The sequence below is a fragment of the Solanum dulcamara genome, chromosome 1 (genome assembly GCF_947179165.1).
Source record: "Solanum dulcamara chromosome 1, daSolDulc1.2, whole genome shotgun sequence".
Lineage (NCBI taxonomy): Eukaryota > Viridiplantae > Streptophyta > Magnoliopsida > Solanales > Solanaceae > Solanum > Solanum dulcamara.
In genome coordinates, this window is record NC_077237.1 from 73,667,999 (window position 1) to 73,690,966 (window position 22,968).

A 22,968-nucleotide genomic window follows, 5' to 3' on the forward strand; every position below is an offset into this window, starting at 1 on the left:
CAACAAAAAAGAGTTATTGTGTTATGACCCAAAAATCGAGGTTATGATAGCACATATTCCAAACCCCATCTCGATGTGTAAGACGAAAGGTAAAGCCCTGAGACACTCTCGTAGGGAAGTTAGACCACAAATAAATACAAAATAAAGGACAACAACAAAAATTATCCCAACACCTGGCGTCATAAGTTTAAGAGCATCTAAATATAAAACTGATTCTAAATACACAGTACAAGTCTCCGAATATAGAAAAGACTGTAAATAAAAAATAGACTAGCGGTGATCTGGATCCTAAGATCTCACTATTGATCTGAATAGTAAATATCCACCAGAGAAACAGGTCAGCTACCGCGCGGAATACCCTGACTAGGATCTGCATCAAAAGGGACACAGAAGTAGGGGTGAGTACAATACACAAGTACTCAGTAGGTTTAACTGACTGAGTATAAGAAATTAATCAAAAACTATGAAATAAATTAAGGAACGCTTCCACCTGCATGTAGAAAAGTCTCACTCTGGCTATGCTACCATAATTTATATAAAATGACGCGAATAAATTAAACGCGTAAATACAGTTAAATATCAAAATTAAATAGGTAGAACAAATATAACAAGTATCAATTCAATGCAATGCGTTATGAGGATGTAATGATATGATGGTATGGTGGGATCAAGATTGTCACACAACCTGTCGAATACAACCGCCGAGCTGTGCTACCAAGCAAGACCCATGGGGTCTCGCAGACCATATACCTCATCACAACTTCAATGTATCCACTACCTCGCCACCCAACTCATAGCCAAGGACTCATGATACTAATATCTCATCCACTTGCCACCTACTCGTGGTCAAGGACACAAACGATATCACATTTTCTTTCTCAAAAGAATTTCCACAGTTCTTCACTTTCCAATGATGAATGATGATATGAATGAGGATGAATGCACTCACAACATATAAGGCATGAAGATAATATTCAACTCAACATGTATTTTAAGGTTCAAAGTTCTCAAAACTTAACCTAAACATGATATTCACACTCAACATACAGTAAAAGAAAGGAAATGCCTCAAATTAAGTGTTCACCCACTTTCTACATTATTTCAATACTCAAGAGTGCTCAAAAACCCCAACTCAACCCCTCATGCGGGCATCTCAAGTCAAATAACCATTTCACATCTCTAATTCAGTTAAGTCATAAATTACACAGTCTCAATAACAGATAAAATATCATATAAGTCCCCCACACGGGCTACACAACACATACAAGCCCCCACACGAGCATCACAATATAAATTATCAGTCTCAAACAACACAACAACCCCATCTCAAAGTCTATAGAATAGAATTTGACTAATTACCCCAAATCAGCCCCCAGAAGGATAGCCAAACCTACCTCAATAGCCGAAATCGCACTCGAACACCTCCACCGGACGATCAACTCTCAAATTCAATGCACGAAATGATAACACACTAACAATAATGAAGCATACTCTTCACAAGGAGTCTGATGACACCCATATAGATAAGTTTCGAAATGGGGGTAAAATAGTCCAAAAATAGATCATTTTTGAAAAGGGTCAAATTTGGAATTTTACTGCAAAATCACATTCTACTAGTAATAAGAAACTCATGATTGAAAAACCCATAAAAATAGAGTAAAAATGAGTTAGAAATCACCAATTTCCTTAAATTCAGATTTGAAAAAAATAAGAAGTTTTGGAGTTTGAAACTAAAATTTAGGAGTTAAAATTGTCTAATAATTAATAAAAAAGGAAGGTTTTAGGTTAAAAATCACTTACCTAACTATTTTACTCAAAAACCTCTTCTCAAAATCACCCCAAGAATCTCAAGAACTCAAAAATTATGAAAATAAGGTTTCTCCCAAAGTTGAACACTGTTTAGGCATAAATTATGTATCACGATTGCGAGCCACTAATCCTCGCGATAGCGAAGAAAACTGGAAGGAAAAGACCATCATGATTGCGAAGACATATGCCTTGACACATCGCGATCATGTGATCAAAGGTTACGATTGCGATGAACAAGGGAGAGCTGCACGAGAACCAGAAACAACAACTGAAATACAATCCTCTCAATTGGACCCTCGGAGATCATTCGGGGTCCAATAAAAATAAATTGGATATGCTACTCTATTGAATTTGATATTTTAGACTCAATGAAATCATCAGATTTCCAAAAAAAAGATTTTTGACCAAAGTACCCCCCGGACCCCTCAAGGCCTAAAAATTCAAAACGACGATTAAGGTCCCTTGGATCTAAGTCAATATTTAAGTAGACCAAACTTGACGTTTCGGTTGCAACGAAATTGATAAAATTCTCATCCGATGCTCGAATCTCAAAACGTTGACCAAAGTCAAACCAACTTATTTAATACCTCACTTTTCAACTTAGGACCTCAAATTCACATATCAACTTCGAATCTGATTCCGATAACTCCTCTAAACCAATTTCCATATTTCGGAGCTAATGGAACTAATGGAATTCTATTTTGAGACCCGTAGCTCTGATTGGTCTCGAAAATCACTTTTTTACCTCTTAACTCTATAAAACTCAAGAATTTGCCCAAATCACTAACTATTAATACTTTAACATATTCAACCATTCAAACGGAACAAATAATACTCGGGGGCACTAATGATAGGGGTAAAATGATAATTTCAAGCAAATTTTCAAAAATGACCCTAAAGGTCATTACAACATCCACCACTAAAAATAATATTTGTTCTCGAACATAAGATGAAGGAAAGTACCTAGAATCTCAAAGAGCTGAGGGTACCGAGACCGCATATCAAACTCTAACTCCCAAGTCTCCTCCTCAATAGGCCGATTCTATCATTGCACATTGACCGAGGTGATATACTTGGTCCTTAGCCTATGAAGCTGTCTGTCTAGGATAGCTACCGGTTCCTCCTCATAAGTCAAATATGGATCGAACTCTACAATATCATAAGAAATCACATTAGACTCATCCGGTATATACTTGTGAACCATGGATACATGAAACACTGGATGGACAGCTGACAATCTAGAGGGTAAGGCCAACTCATAAGTCATCCCACCCACTCTCCTCAGAATCTCAAACGAGCCAACAAACATCGAGCTAAGCTTGCCCTTCTTCCCGAATCTCATCAAACCTTTCATGGGGATAAATAAAGCCATACACAATCACCCACCATGAAGTCTAAGGGATGAACCCTCCCATCAGTATAACTCTTCTAACGACTCTAGGTTGTGAATAGTCAACCTTGAATCAAACGTACCTGCTCTATAGAATCCTTGAGTAAATCAATATCCAATGCATCAACCACAATTGAATCAAACCATCCAATGAGTGATCGGAACCTACGACCATATAATACCTCAAATGGTGCCACTTAAATGTTGGAGTGATAACTATTATTATAGGCAAACTCTGTTAAAGCCATTTGTTGGTCCTATAGGGCACCAAAGTCAATCACACAGACCTTAAGTATATCCTGCAACACCTGAATAGTCTGCTCGGACAGGCTATTGGTCTAGGGATAAAATGCTGAACTCATCTCTAGTCGCGTACCCAAACTATGCTGCAATGCCTCCCAATAATGAGAGGTGAACACTTAACCCCAATCTGACACAATAGAGATAGGCTACCCATGCAACCTAATAATCTCACAAAGATAGATCCTAGCTACCTGCTCCGCATTGTAGCTAGTCTTTACCAGAAGGAAATGGACTGATTTGGTCAATCGGTCCACAATCACCCAAATAGAGTCACACTTACTCAATGCCATGAGTAATCCGGACACAAAGTCCATAATAATATGCTCCCACTTCCACTCAGGAATGGGCATCCTTTGCATAGGACCACTCAGTTTCTGATGCTCATACTTCACTTGTTAGCAATTTAGACACTTAGCCACAAAATCAACAATGTCCCTCTTCATGCCACACCACCAATATGTTGTTTCAACTTATGAAGCATCTTTTCCACACCCGGGTGAATCGAATACTTAGAACAATGAGCCTCATTCAATATCATATGTACCCAATCACCAACCTTAGGCACACAAATGCGACCATTAATCCTCAAAACTCCCTTCGGATCAAGAAAGGCTGATATTTCTTCACCACTCAATAATTTGTCTCGAATGGCTCTGAACCGGTCATCCTTAAACTAGTGTGTACGAATGTGGTCTATTAAAGAAGAGCTAGCCTCTACGAAGGCCAAAATGCTATGAGATGTAGATATATCAAGTTGGACCAACTGCCTAGACAATGACTAAACCTCCAAAGACAAAGGCCTCTCATCCACCTTAAGGAAGGATAAACTACCCATACTAGATGCTTTGCAACTTAGGGCATCCGCTACAACATTAGCTTTTTTTGGATGATAAAGAATGGTGATGTCATAGTCTTTAGACAACTCCAACTATCTACATTGCCTCATGTTAAGATTTGGCTAAGAAAAGATATACTTAAGGTTACAGTAGTCAGTAAAGACCTCACAATGCACACCATAAAGATAGTATCTCCATAACTTCAGAACGAACACCACCGCCACCAACTCTAGCTCATGGGTAGGATAGTTTTTCTCATGTACCTTTAATTGTCGAGAAGCATAAGTTATAACTCTACCCTTTTGCATTAATACACCACCCAAGCATACTCCCGAAGCATTACAAAACACAATAAAGGCCAAACCCTCCTCGGGTAGGGCTAGAATAGGTGCTAAAGTCAATAACTCCTTGAGCTTTTGAAAGCTTTCCTAACACTTATCAGTCCAGTGAAATGCCACAGTCTTTTGAGTTAGCCTAGTTAATGGAGGCTGCAATAAAAGAGAAGCCCTAAATAATTCGACGATAATCCTGCCAACCCAATAAAACTCTGAATCTCGATAACCAAAGTAGGCCTAACCCAATCACGAATTGCTGCAACCTTGCCTGGATTGACCATAATACCATCCTTGGTCACCACATGACTCAAGAATGTCATGGAATCAAGCCAAAACTCATATTGGGCAACTTCTCCTCTCTCAATCTTTGATGAATTGTCCTCAAGTGACTAACAAAATCCACCTCATTCTTGAAATAAACCAAGATGTCATCAATAAATACGATCACAAATGAGTCCAAATAAGTCCAGAATACCCAATTCATTAACTCTATAAAAGCAGCGGGGGCATTAGTCAACCTGAAGGACATAACTACAAACTCATAATGTCCATAATGAGTCCTAAATACAGTCTTTGGGATATCATATTCTCTAACTCTTAACTGATGATAACCCGGCCTCAAATCAATTTTAGAGAACACTAATGCACCCTAAATCTGGTCAAATAATTCATCGGTGCGAGAAAGAGGGTACTTGTTCATAATTATGACTTTGTTCAATTGTCGATAGTCAATACACATCCTCATAATACTACCATTCTTCTTCACAAATAAGACCGGTGCACCCCACGGTGATACACTAGTCTAAATAAACCCCTTCTTAAAAAAATCTTCTAATTTTTCTTTTAAATCCTTCAAGTCCATCGAAGCCATTCGATAAGAAGAAATAGAGATGGGGTTGGTGCCCGCCTCTAAATCAATCACAAAATTGATATCACGGTCAGGGGAACACCCGACAAGTCTATAAGAAATACATTCATAAACTCTCTCACCACCCTCGTAGTCTCTAAAGAAGGTGACTCTGTAGTGAGATTACATACATGAGCTAAATAAGACAAACAACCCTTATCCATCAGACGACGATCACGAATATAAGATATCACCCCCTTTGGATACGAACTCGGGTTACCCTTCCACACTAAGCTAGGCAAACTAGGATAAGCTAAGGTTATGATCTTTGCATAACAATCTAATATAGAATTATAAGGAGATAACCATTCCATACCCAATATCACATCAAAATCAAGTCTGTACAGGTCTCTCTACCTAAAAATGCCACCAAACACCCCCGATATACCTGATCGACCACTAAAGACTCACCTACCGAGGTAGAAATAGTAATAGGCACAGTACAAGGCTCACACACATAATCACTACCACATCAAAATATGTCGACACACAAGAATAGGTAGACCCTGGATCAAATAATATTGAAGCAAGATGCTGGAAAATCGGAACAATACCTATCATAACTATATTAGAGGCCTCCGCCTCAGATCTATCCGGTATAGCATAGCAAAACTGGCAGTCACCTATGCCCAAACTCATCATATACAAAGCAACTTGAGGTCCTAAAGCCCATAGAGGATAACCAGAAGTGTCAATACGTCCTCCGGAGCCAGAAGAACCACTATAACCAGTCTGACTCGATCTAGATCTACCTATACCATCTAAGCCCTGAATAGCTTCCTAGACCAATCTACCTTAATAACCATGGGTACCTGAACATGAGTACTCCCTACCTCTGGAGGAATGACCACCAAACTAATCTTATCAATGGAACCTCTTGGACTCGCCCTGGCATGTCGAGTGCTCTCTATCATCCTGGTGTGGTCAATAACACTCTAGAAAGTACCACCTGATAGCACAAAAGAGGTTGTGGCCTCTTGAAGATAACCAGCGAATCAGTTCACCAACTTGTGAATCATCTCAAACTCAATGGGAATACTTGACATTGTATAATGCGACAACCCATGGAAGCAAGCCTTGTACTTAGAAACGGATAGGGTGTCCTGCTCCAGTCTGTCAAACTCATTTTTGCGCTGATCACGAAGGCTATAAGGTATAAATCTCTCAAGAAACACCTCTGAAAACTGTTCCCAACTCATTATAGGGTAACTAGTAGGCCACGGGCAATAATCGATCTCCACCACTTCTTGGCAACCTTTGTAAACTGTTATGAAGTGTAGGCTACTCTATGTGCCTCAAGAATACCCTACTTAAACAACCTGTCCTGGTACTCAGTCAAAAATATCATAGGCCTTCTCCCCAGCCATGCCATCAAATCTGGGAGGTGCCAACTGAACAAATCTCTCAATGCTCTTCTGCTCAGCTATCGACATGGCAGCACTAGCAGAAACTGACAGAGCTGCAAATCTCAGAGGTATGATAGAAGGCGTAGAGGAAGAACTAGGTGTCTGAGACCCAACGCTAGGCTCCTAAACTGGTGATGTAGTACCAACTACAATAGGAGAGCCTGAAGTACATGGGAGGACACCAGGAGTTAGAGCACTATCAAATTTAGCCAATGGTCTAATCAATAACTCCTGAAGCATAAAAGTACTATTAGGGACCGCTGGAGACTGGGCTGGCCTCTACTCCTCAATCTGCTGCTCATAATCATCCTCATACTCATACATTAGTAGTTTAGGAGAAACTATTTATGTGTATTGATTAATGATAATCTCAATTACAATAGCTCCTTTATATAGGAGAATACTACAACAGACTTCACCTAACACAAGATTTCTATTCTAGCTAATACAATGCTTTAACATAGACTCATATTAGGACTCTAAGAATTACACACATAGACTCCTACAAGGATTATAATAAGACTAAGTGAATGCACTAATCCCGGTCAGTTAGGTGTCTTGATCATCATCCTTATCTTTATCTTCAACAAAAAGGAGATGTTGTGTCACGATCCAAAAATTGAGGTCATGATGGTACATATTCCAAACCTCATTTTGATGTGTAAGCCGAAAGGTAAAGCCATGAGACACTCCCAAAGGGAAGTCAGTCCACAAATAAACACAAATTAAAGGACAACAACAAAAACTATCTCAAAACCTGACGTTATAAGTTTAAGAGCATCTAAATTCCAAACTAAGTCTGAGTATACAGTATAAGTCTCTAAATATAGAAAAAGTTATAAATAAAATATGAACTAGCGGCGATCTGGATCCCAAGATCTCATTAGTGATCTGAATAGTAAATATATGCAAGAGAAGGAGATCAGCTGCCGCGTGGGATACCCTAATTAGTATCTACATCAAAAAGAACATAAAAGTAGGGGTGAGTACAATCCACAAGTACTCAATAGGTTTAACCAACTTAGTATAAGGAATTAATCAAAAACTATGAAATAAACTAAGGAACGCTTCCACCTACATGTAGAAAAATCCCACTTCGGCTACGTTGCCGCCAATTTATATAGAACGACGTGAATAAGGTAAACAGGTAAATACAGTTCAATATCACAATTAAACAGATAGAACAACTATCATAGATATCAATGCAATACATTATGTTATGAGGATGCAATGATATGATGGTATGGTGGGATCAAGGCTGTCGCACAACCTGTCGTATACACCTGCCGAGCTGTGCTACCAAGAAGGACCCATGGGGGTCTCACAGACCATATATCTTATCACAACCTCAATATATCAACTACCTTGCCACCCATCTCATAGCCAAGGACTCATGATACAAATATCTCATCAATTTGCCACCTACTCATGGTCAAGAACACAAAAGATGACACATTTTCTTTTTCAAAAGGATTTCCACAATCCTCAACTTCTCAATGATTAATAATGATATGAATGAGGATGAATCCACTCACAGCATATAAGGTATGGACATAATATTCAACTCAACATGTAGTTTAAGGTTCAAAGTTCTCAAAACTTAACCTAAATATGATATTGATCCTTAGTAGACAGTAATGGAAAGGAAATACCTCAAATTAAGTGTTCACCCACTTTCTACAATATTTCAATACTTAGGTGAGCTCAAAACCCCTAAATCAACCCCTCATGTGGGCATCTCAAGTCAAATAACCATTTCACACCTCTAATTCAATTAAGTCATAGATTACACAGTCTCAATAACAGACAAACTATCACATAAGGCCCTCACACGGGCATCACAACATAAATTATCAGTCTCAAACTACACTACTACCCCATCCCAAAGTCTATAGCATAGAATTTGTTGAATCACCCCAAATCAGCCCACAGAAGGATAACCAAACCTACCTCAATAGCCGAAATCGTACTCGATCACCTCCACCTAAGAATGAACTCTCGAATTCAACACCCAGAATGACAACCCACTATCAGGAATGAAATATACTCTTCACAAGGAGTCCAATGACACCCATATTGATAGGTTTCAGAACCGAAGGTAAAATAGTCTAAAAATAGATCATTTTTGTAAAGGGTCAAATCTAGAATTTTATTACAAAATTACATTCTACTAGTAATAAGGAACTCATGATTGAAAAATCTATAAAAATGGAGTACAAAATAACGTAAAAATATGTCATGGTACGGGATTATTTGGACTATAAGATGATTTACGTTCAATAATCCCAGGGGCTTTCACTTCCACACATCTTCACTCGTTTCCTTAAATTTGGATTAGGAAAGAAACAAGAAGTTTTAGAGTTTGAAACTAAAATTTAGGAGTTAAAATCATCAAATAATTAATGAAAAAGGAAGGTTTTAGGTTTAAAAAATTACTTACCCAATAATTTTCTCGAAAACCTCTTCTCAAAATTGCCCCAAGAAGCTCAAGAACTCAAAAATGGTGAAAATGGGGTTTCTCCCAAAGTTGAATACTATTCAGACACGAATTATGCATCGTGATCGTGAGCCACTAATCTTCGCGATCACGAAGAACACTGGAAGGAAAAGACCATCATGATCGTGAACCCCACTCTCGAGATCACGAGTACATATGCATTGAAACATCGCGATCGCATGGTCAAAGGTCTCGATTGCAATGAACAAGGGAGAGCTGCACCAGAATCAGAAACAACAGTTGGAATACAATCCAAAATGCTCTCGGTTGGACCCTCAAAAATCATTCGGGATCCGATAAAAATAAACTAGATATGCTACTCTATTGAATTCGATATTTCTTACTCAATGAAATTATCAGATTTCCTAAAGGAAGTTTTTTAGAGCAAAATACCCTCTCGGATCCCTTATTGGCCTAAAACTCAACTTTTGGCCTAAAAACTCAAAACGGTGATTAAGGTCTCGGGGCTCTAAGTCAATGTTCAACTAGATTAAACTCAATGTTCTGGATGCAACGGAACTGACATAATCCTCATCCGACACTCGGATCTCAAAACGTTGACCGAAGTCAAACCAATTTATTTAAAACCCCCACTTTTTAACTTAAGACCTCAAATTTACATATCAACTCTAAATCTGATTCCAAAGACTCCCCTTGACCAATTTTCACATTCCAGAGCTGATGAAACTGACGGAATCCCATTTTGTGACCTGTAGCTTCGATTGGTCCCGAAAACCACTTTTTCACCTCTTAACTCTATAAAACTTAAGAATTTGCCCAATTCACTAAGTATTAAGATTTTAACACATTCAACCATACAAGCGGAACAAATAATAATCGGGGGCATGAATGATAGGGGTAAAATAGTAATTTCATGTAAATTTTTGAAAATGACCCTCAAGGCCATTACATGCTGACTTCTTGCAAGAGGTAATAATCGAATAGGCATATCAACATACATTTCTATGCAATCCCCAAGAATCTATACATATGAAAGTGAACCCGATATAAATACGTAAGAATCTAACATTTAAATGTGCAAATAGGACACATCGAGAAAGGATCAAGAGCAATACTGGGCCGATAGAAGCAAACCATACAAGTACATTTCAGTAACTGAATTTGGAAAAAGATTTAAGCACTTCCACGCGGGATTAGAATATGAACACTCATTTCGTTATGAAAGATCAAGAAGTCACAAAGCAGCTATAGCATTCAAAAAGTACACAATTCTAACACTAGAGCTATTAAAGGCCAACTTCGATAAGGAATGGCTTTTGATCAAGAGAAACTCTTTTGTCTATATTTTCAAGACGTTCCAAATAATTATGTTGTTTTCAACTCTCACTAACCATACAGACTTTCTGTTTTCTACAGGCATAAGGACAACTTATTCTATCCACCTTGGGCTTTCACTCTACCAAATGCTCTCCTCAAAGCACCAATAACTGTGTTTGAGTTTGTTGCATGGACGGACACCACATATTATACCATAGCTTTGCCCCTGAAGCTAGCAGGTAATTCAATAATACCATAGTTTGTTTCATTTTTATGCTTGAATTTTGAATAGGTTGAAAATGTATTGTACTAACTTATTGCAATTGTACAGATGACACATAAAGCATGACTAAAACACACAACAATGAGTGTCTTTTTTCATGTCTTTGGTGTCGTTAAAATCGTAGGTGGCTGAGTAGTGGAATTAATTGTGCTGCTATTCTTTCTTGCTTAGGTTCTTCAAGAAATTATTATTGATATTCCTGATCCAACAAATGGCTATGGGAATATTTAGGCTCATTGCAAGAGTTTGTAGCAAGATGGTTATTGCACATACTGGTGGATCTCTCACTCTCCTTCCGGTGTTCCTATTGGGTGGTTTTATCCTCAAAAAGATGAATGAGGTACATGCAAATGATGGTACCCGTTAAACAAGTCATGCAAAGAATAGAAAGAATATAGGCAAATAAATTGTTAGATAGCAAAGATGAAGGAGGCGGAAAAATTGATTCACTGATAGAACATTGGTTACTTATGAAAGGATCCACTCCAAACTGGTGGAGATGAGGCTCTTGGATTTTGCCTTTTTACTATGGGTTCAACTCCCTAACTGTAAATGAGATGTTTGCTCAAAGGTGGATGAGCAAATTGTTATGTTCTAAATACGTTTGCCTGTCAACTAATTTATCCATATAACTAAATAGAACTATACATAACTAACATGATAGATACTATTAGACAATATATATATAAAGTGAACTTCATTAACCATATGTACAAAATTCACAGGCCCCAGACAACACAATAAGGTTGGGCATGCAAGTGACAAAAAACTTTGATGTCTTCCCCGAAAAAAGATGATTTTGGATAGGCACTGCTGCACTACTGGGGTTCACAATTCCTGAGACTTCATAACAAATGGATATAACTCAAATAAGATGATGAGCTCAATAATGAACATTAATTATAATTATACTATTCTTGGCAAGAGAAAAGAAAATCGGTGTATGAGTAGTCGTGCCATATCCAAAGGCGTTCACATAAATGAAAATGCATGGCTCAAGGCTGCAAATGGTGTTGACGCAAAGAAAGGAATGATACTCCCGTTTACCCATCTGGCAATGTCCTTCGACAATGTGAATTATTTTATCGACATGACACTTGTAAGAGGCACATTATCCTATCATATTTTCCTTAACTACCACTACAAATTATACTTAAGATACACATAGCTCGAGCGGTGTATCATTTTAATTAGACTAAAGACATTGCTTATACAACAGAACTAAACTTTGGTTATCAACTTTTTCCAGGAAATGAAGGAGCAAGTGGTGTCTGAGCTTCGTGGAGTAACTGGTGCATAATTTGCGGGATATCTTGGATCATGCCTCAGAGTGTGAAGGAATTATTGGAGAGTTGGAAGCACCAGAGAATACATAAAGCTTTGAAGAAAATCTGGAAAACTATACCTTTGAGCATATTATGGCATGTCTGGCTATAAAGAAATAAATCTTGTTTTGATGGGCAAAAACACCATATTTCTAGAGTAAAAAACAAGTATTTACATAATTTGATTTGTCCAGGATTTACAGGTTTGTCGGCAGAACAAAGAAAGATATTGATCATAGCAGTTGAGCTTGTTGCCAATTTCAATTATATTCATGGACGAACTGACTTCTGGTCTCGATGCAAGGGCAGCAACTATTGTTGTGAGAACTATTAGAAACACAGTGGATACTAGAGAATTGTTGTGTGCACAATTCACCAAACAAGTATTGATATTTTTGAAGAATTCGATGATGGGAACACAAGAACTTGTGAAAGGTGGAAGAAAATGCCTTTTAGAATTGTAACCCCTGTCTCTCTAATATGTTTTTTCCTCCTGGTTGGAGCAATTTTCTAGAAAGTTGGCAATAAAAGGTTTGTTTCTACTTTATAGCTAACAGCTAAGATTTGATCACTGGGTTGAGTAAACTGAAAGGGCTAGAAGTGTACATAGTGGAGTCTGTGGAGGGTAGGATGTACGCATACCTTATTTCCACCTCATGGAGGTAGAGAGACTGTTAAAAAGGTAACTAATTTACATCTTTATACTGTTTTTGTGGTACAGAGAAACTAGCAGTGATTTAACGACAATCGTTGGGACAATGTACACAACTGTTCTATTTGTTGGAATCTGTTTGGGGGAGGAAGCACCACAACTAAAGTTTGATATGATGAAAATATTGAAAATAAATTGGACACGAGAATTTTACGTGGAAACCCCTCTAAATGATAGAAGGGAAAAACCACGGGGTAGAAGGATCTCACTATATTTTTATGGAGTACACAGCTCTCAAATACAAGGAGAAAACAACAATTAACACTTCTCTCTTGTAAAAAGAACGACTACTAAAGAGGACACTCAAGACTACAATATTTATCTTGGTGTATAACTCTCTTTGTATTCTTACTCTCTCTTTCTGGGATGGGATAAATGAGGGCAAGAGGTCTTCTATTTATAGGAAACTAGAAACGCGTAAAATCCGCGTATTGAACCTTCCTTTTTTGACTACGCGTTCAAAACGCGTTTTGTTCCTTTTTTGACTATGCGTTCAAAATGCATTTTGTTGACTACGCGTTCAAAACGCGTTTTGACTATCTTGCATTCTCCCACTTGAAGATTTAATTGAGAATCAATTAAGTCTTCACACCATCCTTTCTACCCAATTACTGCAATATTACGTTTCTGCTAGGCCAATAGAAGATCGACACCATATGAACTTGTTACTGTTGATAGGCTTCGTAAACATATCTGCCAGGTTGTCATTAGTGTGAATTTTCTGAATATCCACACTGCATTCTTCCACCTTCTCACGAAAAAAGTGATACTGAACTCGTATGTGCTTTTTCCTTGAATGAAATGCCGGATTCTTTGCAAGATGCAAAGCGCTCTGACTGTCACAAAACAAAGCAATCTTCTCTTGTTTGTGCCCGAGCTCCTCCAATAACATCTGCATCTATATTGCCTCTTTGCTAGCTTGTGTAGCTGCTACATATTCTGCTTCCGTTGTAGATGTAGCCACGATAGACTGCAGTTTTGAAACCCAACTTACAGCTCCTCCAGCAAGAGTAAACACATAACCTGTAGTGGACTTGCTTTTATCAAGATCAGCTGCATAATCTGAATCAACATAACCTTTAACAGTAAAATCTGATACTCCATAACAGATTGTAACATCTGAGGTACCCTTGATGTATCTCAGGATCCTCTTAACAGTATTTCAATGCTCTCTACCAAGATTAGCCATGTATCGACTAACCACTCCCACTGCTTGTGCAATGTCAGGTCTTGTACATACCATAGCGAACATTAAACTTCCCACTGCTGATGCATACGGTACTCGAGACATCTCCATCCTCTCTACTTCATTGCTAGGACACATACTTGAGGATAACTTGAAATTAATAGGAAGTGGGTAGAAATTGACTTACAGTCTTGCATCTTGAAGCGTCTCAAGATTTTCTTCAAGTAGTTCTTTTGAGAAAGCCAAATCTTTCTATTATCTTCGTCTCGGTGAATTTGCATCCCTAGAATCTTGTTTGCTGGTTCCAAGTCCTTTTTATCAAACTCCCTAGCCAACTGTGCCTTTAAATTTGTGAGACGATCTTTGTTGTGGCCTGCTACCAACATGTCATCAACATACAACAGCAAAATAACAAAATCTTCATCACCAAATCTCTTGTAATAAACACAAGGATCTAAACTATGTCTGTTGTATCCAAGGCTTATAATGAAGGAATCAAATCTCTTATACCAACATCTCGGCGCCTGTTTGAGACCGTATAGAGATTTGTTCAACCTGCAAACCAAGTTCTCTTTTCCCTGTTCTTCAAAACCTTCTGGTTGGAGCATATAAATTTCTTCTTCAAGTTCTCCATGAAGAAATGCAGTTTTGACATCTAACTGCTCCAAGTACAATTCAAATGTAGCACACATCGCCAGGACCACTCGAATTGTTGTGAGTAGAACCACCGGAGAAAATATCTCATTAAAGTATATACCTTCTTTTTGAGCGAATCCTTTCACCATCAATCTTGCACGATACTTCTCCACTTGATCATTACCATTGCGTTTGATCTTGTAGACCCATTTGTTTCCAATGGCCTTCCTTTCTTGTGGTAATTGAACAAAATCCCATGTTTTATTTTTATGGAGAGCTTCAATTTCTTCTTGCATTGCTGCCACCCACAGAGATGATTCTTGGCCTTTCATAGCTTCTTGAAAGGTTCAAGGCTCTCTATCTTCTGTTAATAGACAGTATGCAATATTACTCTCCATAGAATAATCTGAGTGCCAAGCTGGTTCTCTTCTCTCCCTAGTTGACCGTCGAACTTTTGGAGTTTCGATCTCAGCTTGCTCTTGTTCTTCGTGCTCTGGTGCTGCTTCAGAAGAAGCTGGAACTTCTACTATTTCTTCAACTTCAACTGTAGTAGTCTCTGATTTTTCTTTTGAAGTGCTACCTTCTTTTTCTTGTATCTTGTTTTCAACAAATACAACATCCCTGCTGATTACCACCTTGCGGACTGTGGGATTCCACAAGCGATACCCCTTGACTCCATCAGCATACCCTAAGAAAATGCATTCCCTAGATTTTGGATCCAACTTTGATTTTTCTTGGGTGTTGTACATAACATAAGCAGGACTTCCGAATATATATAAGCGAGAATAATCAGCTGGTTTTCCTGTTCACATCTCCATTGGCATTTTCAGATCAATTGCGGTTGATGGTGACCGATTGATCACATAACAGGCATTTTTGACTGCTTCTGCCCAGAATGGTTTTTCCAACCCTGCAGTTGCCAACATAGCTCTTGTCTGTTCCAACAAGGTTCTATTCATCCGCTCTGCTACTCCATTTTGTTGTGGAGTATATGCCACCGTGAACTATCGTTTAATACCTTCTTGTTTACAGAAGTTATTAAATTCATCGTCAGTGTATTCTCCTCCATTATTTGTCCTCAAACACTTCATCTTTTTCTCGGATTCAAGTTCCACCCGCGCTTTGAATTCTTTGAAAACTGAAAAAACATCTGCCTTCCTCTTGATTAGATACACCCAACTTCTCCTGGAGTAATTGTCGATAAATGACACAAAATATTTTGCTCCTCCTAGAGACTCCACCGGTGCTTGCCAAACATCAGAGTGAACCAGATCTAGTATTTCCTTGCTTTTAGCAGAGGAACTGCTAAACTTCAGTCTATTTTGCTTACTGGTAACACAATGCTCACAAAAGGGTAGTGAAACCTTTTTGAGCCCTGGAAGAAGTTTTTGCTCAGCAAGAATCTTCAAACCTCATTCCGACATATGGCCAAGTTTAAGATGCCACATTATCGTTGATTCTTCAAATGAACTTGCTGACGCGGTTGATGCTTCTCCTTCTTGGTGTGTTTCACCTTTAAGCACATATAGGTTTGCCGCAAGTTTTTCCGCTTTCATCACTACAAGCGCTCCTTTGGATATTCTCATGACTCCACCATGAGTCTTATATGAACATCCATTATCATCTAGTTGTCCTAAAGACAATAGATTCTTCTTCAAGTCTTTTACATGTCGTACCTCCTGGATAGTGCGAACCGTGCCATCATACATCTTTATTTTGATGGACCCAATACAAATAACATCCAAAGCATGATCGTTTCCCATGAACACAGACCCTCCTGAGATAGGATTATATTGATGGAACCATTCTCTCCTGGAAGTCATGTGCCATGTTGCTCCTGTGTCCATGATCCAGACATCAGCAAAACATTTTCTGCCTTCATTATTTGATATTGCCTCACTACATAAAATATCACCATCATCTGAGGTACATGCAACATTCCCTTGAACATTTGATGGCTCAGGGTGTTCACTCTTCTTCTTGAACCGATAATCTTTCTTGAAGTGCCCTTTCTTGCCACAGTTGTAGCACTTGACATTCTTCTTACTTCTTGATTGAGATCTGCCATGATTGTGACTCCCACTGGGGCCACGTTCCGTTGGTCTTCCTCTCACCATCATCAAAGCTTCAGCTTGCTGCGAACTTCCTTGTCTGTCTTCCTTATTTTTGTGCCTATTTTCTTCTTCCAAGACAGCGGCTGCAATTTCATCGAAAACTAGACTGTCTGTATTGTTCGTTAGGTTGATGATGAGTTGATCATATGAGTCAAACAAACTTTGAAATAGAAGCTCCGCACGTTCAGTACCCTCTATTTTGCAACCCATTGTTGTAAGTTGCGAAAACAGAGTATTCAAAGTATTGATGTGTTCAGTAACTGACATGGATTCTGCCATTCGAAGAGTATACAATCTTCTTTTTAAGAAAATTTTATTATGTAAAGACTTGGCCTTATACAACCCTGTAAGAGTATCCCATATTTCCTTCGCCGTCCGCTTTTCCGCCACACTAGACAATACTTGATCAGCTAGTGCCAAGTGTAGATCAGCAAATGCGTTGCTGTCTATGTCGTTCCACTTGCTGTCATCAACAAAGTCTGTGGGCCTGCCTTCAATTGCAGCTAAGCAATTGTCTTTTCTCAGTATCACTTTTATTTTCATTTTCCACAATGAGAAATTAGTTCCATTGAATTTTTCAACATCAAACTTTGTTGTACTCGACATTGTTATTTGCTTCACACCCTTCTAGATCGTTTCTGAATATTTTTGCGAACAATCGTGACAAACTGTACCGTCACCGAAATTTACTATTTACGTGAATAGTACTATTCACCAAATTTACTATTCACAAATAGTACTTTCGCATAAAACAGACAGAATAACCGAGGGCTCTGATACCACTGTTGGTGGGAGAAAGCACCACAACTAAAGTTTGATATGATGAAAATATTGAAAATAAATTGGACACGAGAATTTTACGTGGAAACCCCTCTAAATGATAGAAGGGAAAAACCACGGGGTAGAAGGATCTCACTATATTTTTATGGAGTACACAGCTCTCAAATACAAGGAGAAAACAACAATTAACACTTCTCTCTTGTAAAAGGAACAACTACTAAAGAGGACACTCAAGACTACAATATTTATCTTGGTGTATAACTCTCTTTGTATTCTTACTCTCTCTTTATGGGATGGGATAAATGAGGGCAAGAGGTCTTCTATTTATAGGAAACTAGAAACGCGTAAAATCCGCGTATTGAACCTTCCTTTTTTGACTACGCGTTCAAAACGCGTTTTGTTCCTTTTTTGACTACGCGTTCAAAACGCGTTTTGTTCCTTTTTTGACTACGCGTTCAAAACGCGTTTTGACTATCTTGCAGAATCAACTACTGTACAGGCAATTGTAACTGTTGGAAGAACCATTTTTTATCGAGAAAGAGCTGCTGGATGTACTCAACATTACCATATGCTATGGCAAAGGTAACATTTATTTATTAATTATCTATTTTCTAATACCAAAAATCTTTGATTACCTTATTGAATTTCACAAATCAATTTCATTTTTTTGGATCGTAGGTCATTTCTGAAGACCTTACATTATTGTACAAACTACATATACTATGCTCTTATAGGTGTACACAATGGTGGGGTTTGAGTTGACAGTAGCTAAATTCTTCTGATTCTACTTTGTGACCTTCTTCTCCTTCATATATTTTACGTACTACAGAATGATGACTGTTGCTAACATACCAAACCACCATGTAGATTCAATCTTCGCTATAGCTTTCTTCTCGCTTTTCAATCTCTTCTCAGATTTCTTCATCCCTAGACTAGTAAGTTTAATCTTTCTCACATATTCAAAATATCATGTTAATATTGAACCTAACCACCAATACTAACTCTTCTTGTTAACCTCACAGAGAATTACAAATTGGTGGATTTGGTATTACTTGATTTGCCTGGTGGCATGGACTGTCTACATGTGCATTGTCTCATAGTATGGTGATGTTGAGGATACCATAAAAATTTTAGGAATGATTATTGACCCTAAGATCAAAGACTACATTATAGATCAATTTTTATATAATACAAACTTCATGGAACTAGTTGCCATCGTATTGGTCGGTTTTGTAGTATTTTTTGAATTTGTGTATTTGTACAACATTACCCTTCTTGGACACCACATGTCCCAAAATGCAACTGAACGGAGACAGAAGTCACACTTAGAGAATTTTGTATACAACTTCTCATCTCTCAACCTCTGAAGCACGTTCCTCAAATGACGAGCATGATCAGCCTCGATCTTGGAATACACCAAAATGTCATCAATGAACACAAAGAAATCTAGGCACAGACAAAACACCCAATTCATCAACTCTATAAATGCTTTCGGGGCATTTAAAAGCTATCTTAGGGACATTTTGTAACACCCTAAAATTTGTTTTGCAAAGACTCAAACACTTCTCCACGTATGGGTAGACTCGAACCGAAGGACTTGTAATTTTATATGTGAGTTAGGATCAATTCCTAAGTATTTGAAGTGTGTTAGATGTGTTTAGGGTCATAAGGGATCTCTAACACCAAGTCAAGTCCAAAGAATCCCAATCGATTAAGTTTTTGGATGAGTTAGTATACAGGTCAACTTCAAATGACAATGTCTCCTAAAATAGGATGAATTGGATGTCCCATGACCTACCAAATTAAAGCTCTTTTAGTCTTCTTTCCAACGCCGCCAAAATTGTAAATTTTGGAGTTCAGAGTCAAACGTTATGGCCATCCTAAGACGGACTAGTACTGCCGAAATTTTAGGCCTGGGTTGTGACTGCAGGAAGCTTGGGCTTGGCGCCGCAGTGGAGCGATGCGCCACTATCACGCATGGAATAAACCTCAGTAGTTTGTTCCCTAGCGCGGCACGCCACTAGGAGATGTGTAGAGTTTTTAAGCTTATTTTCCAGAACCCAGAAAACTTAGGCTTGGCGTTGTAAGGGTGCGACGCGCCACTATCGCGCCATCAAACAGCCTTAGTAGTTTGGTCCTTGGCGCGATGAGACACTAGCAGGTTTATAGGTTTTAAGCCTATTCGACTTGGCGCCCAGTGGCGCGATGCGCCACTATCGCGCCAGGAGCATTTTTAGCCTATTTTCCAGATTTTTAGAGAAAGGGCAATTTGGGTATTTTCCTAAATTATATATACACTATCCTTGAACATTTTGGGACCATTTTTTCAGTCCCTCTGTCTCTCTAAAGATCCTAGAAATCCCCTTTCTTCTCCTTCAAATCCATCTCCAACAAGAGATCCTCTCAAATGCTCAAGGATTCAAGATCTTCAAGTCAAGTCTTGGTTTTCGGTGAGATAATCTTCAAGTAAGGTATGTAAGGCTAACCTAAAATATGGATTGAGTTCTTCCATATTCCCATGTATGTGTTGGATAGGAGTTGTGAAATATTTGAACCTTCTAGGAAGGTTTTCTTGAAATTTTTCCTAAACCCTAGAATATCTTTATATACTAAAAATTGATGGATGATTTCATGACTTGAATTATTAAATAGTCAACTTTCATATTATTGACTACAAATGTATCTTTGTATATAGATTTATAGGTATTGATGATATTTTTGAGTTGAATTTTGTTGAGATTATGGATTTATGTATTCATTCACATGAACCCAAGATGAGATTTCTTTTTGTTCATAATTTGTCTTGAGTTTGAGATGGATGGTTTGGGTATATGTGTCAATTGGAATGAGAAGAATGAATTGGAATAGTTATGAATGTGAATGGCATAAAAAGAATTAAAACATTGGTAGAGCTAGAATGCCACTTTGTTTCTATAAATGAAATGTAGAATTAAATAAGAATTTTGGAGTAGATGTTTGATGATGATGTGATGATAATGTTTGATGATGATGTGAATGATGATATATGATGATGATGCGATGATGATGTTTGATGATGATGTGAATGATGATATATGATGATGATGTTTGATGATGATGTGAATGATGATATTTGATGATGATGTGAATGAAGAAGTTATGTTGATGAGAATGTTGTGTGATGAAGTAGATTGGAGTCTAATGTGATTATGTGATATGTGATTTGCATAATTTGATTGATTGGAGTCTTATGAGCATTTTGAAAATAAATAATCTCTTGAGAAGAAGTTTTAAATAAATTATTGTGAGAAATTTTGCATAAACTATGTACACACTATTTTGAGTTTTAAAGAATGATTATTTTCATCTATGATTAAAAAAAAGAGTTTAAGCATGAGTTGAGTTTGAGAAGTCTTTTAATTATTTTTGAACATGAGTATTTTGAGTATAAATGAGTTGAGCATTTTTACTTTAAAAATGCCAATTTTTGAGATTGAGTTGAGATTGTATAAATTTTAAAGAGAAGAGTTTGATGATTTGAGATGAGTCGATTTGAAAGAAGGTCCAAGGAGGTCAGATTTGATTGAGTTTGAAAAGAATCCAATGAGACTAAATGAGTTGATTTGAAAGAGTCCAATGAGGCTAAATGAGTAGTTTGAGTATTTTACTCACTTGATAGATATGAGCCTATTGAGTCTTGGGAGGAGTATCGAGCACCGAATTGGATAAGAGTATAGTCCATACTCGAACCAATAAACTACGTCGCCAAACGTAGGAGAGGATTGAACCATTAAAGTCGGATGCTTTCCATGGGATCGAACCGTTAAAGTCAGATGTTTCCCAAATTATTGTCCTGACATGATAGGACTTAGTTGGATTGGATCCATGATTGGTTGAGTCGTCCATACCCTGGAAAGGTATGAATGGACGCGGCAACACGTCGGTTTATTGTACTATCACTCGCTCATAAAGTGTTGGTTGTTGGTTAGAGAAACTCCCAAATTGAGTGGATTATGCATGATGTGATTGGTTTTATTGTGATTGTAGATGATTGAGTTCAATCGTAAAACATTGCATGATTTAATTTGCATATTTATTGAGTTGATTGTTGAGTTGATTGTATATGATCGGGTTGGATTAGATGATATATGATTGGATTGTGTACGATTGGATCGGATTAGATGATATGTGATTGGATTGTGTACGATTGGATCAGATTAGATGATATGTGATTGACTTAGAGTTGATGGCATGTGAGGGATTGGATTGAATGATTTAATTGAATTGTATCGTACATGATTAGATTGGATTGGATGGTTTATGATTGGTCTTTGTCTAAAATGTATTCTTACTTTAGACTTATGATACTTTGATTGAGTCTCTCTTATCTTTCTGATTTGAGATATTTGAACCGATGTTATTCTTCCTTGAGGTATGTTTCATTCTGCCATATTACATACTCGTACATTCCATGTATTGACGTCCATTTGGACCTGCATCATTTCATGATGCAAAGACAGGTTTAAGAGATCGTCAATAGAAGCACCATTGAGGATCTATACACACTCAGCGTATTGGTAAGTCCTTCCCTACATCCAGAGGGCATCGCTTATATCATTCTTGCATTGAGTTATCCCTTTTCATTTTGATTTGAGGTAGCCATGAACATGTCATTGGCACCAATTAGGTAGTAGTGATAGAGACTTCATAGACTAGATAGTGATAGGTCGATTGAGTATTTTCTTTCCTTGAATTATTCTTGTCAAACTATTTTAATGACAAAGATTGAAGTTTGATTTGTTGGCCCATGACCTTTCTTTCTTGAGTTAGATTGTTGATTTGGGATTTTCCCACCAAATATTCTCTTTATTATAAGTCTTTCGTTGATTGAATGAATGAACGGATGTGTGATCAGTCTATGTGGTTCGCTTGGGAGCCAGAAATGGTTCCCGAGTGCCGGTTACGTCTAGAGTACCCTCTCGGGGCGTGACACATTCGATGTCTTAATCTTAGATCAATGATATCTTGATCTCAAGTCTATCATGGAGAATATCGCGCTCCATGAAGCTGATCAAACAGATCATCAATGCGCAGAAGAGGATAATTATTCTTAATGGTCATCTTGTTCAACTGTGTATAATTAATGCACATCCTCATAGAACTATCCAACTTCTTTACAGATAGAATCGATG

At 37.8% G+C, this 22,968-nt stretch overlaps 1 pseudogene; it reads left to right on the top strand.

Annotated features, from left to right (window-relative positions):
• The first annotated feature begins 9,602 nt into the window (after positions 1–9,602).
• LOC129894065 (ABC transporter G family member 42-like) lies at positions 9,603–19,164 on the top strand (annotated as a pseudogene).
• Positions 19,165–22,968: the final 3,804 nt, after the last annotated feature.